This window comes from Penaeus monodon, chromosome 25 (genome assembly GCF_015228065.2).
Source record: "Penaeus monodon isolate SGIC_2016 chromosome 25, NSTDA_Pmon_1, whole genome shotgun sequence".
Classification (NCBI taxonomy): domain Eukaryota; kingdom Metazoa; phylum Arthropoda; class Malacostraca; order Decapoda; family Penaeidae; genus Penaeus; species Penaeus monodon.
In genome coordinates this window covers 16,825,679-16,825,896 of record NC_051410.1, presented here as the reverse complement: position 1 = coordinate 16,825,896, position 218 = coordinate 16,825,679, and positions in this window count along the sequence as shown.

Sequence of the window (218 nt, the reverse complement as noted above, 5' to 3'; positions counted from 1 at the left end):
CCAAGCGTTAACAGAGATAGCCTCGCAAGGATCAATGGCGAGGCCAGGTGAGCGACAGTTATCTAACAGGATAAGGGAGGATTTACAGATTCTCTTTCAACATGTCATAGATATGCAAAGTTGCTATGTTGCAAATAAAGCGTCAGTGATGAATTGCACTGAAGTTATGAAAGTGAGGGATTCGAGTAAAGAGAGGGAGGACTGGTTCGGGGATGTCT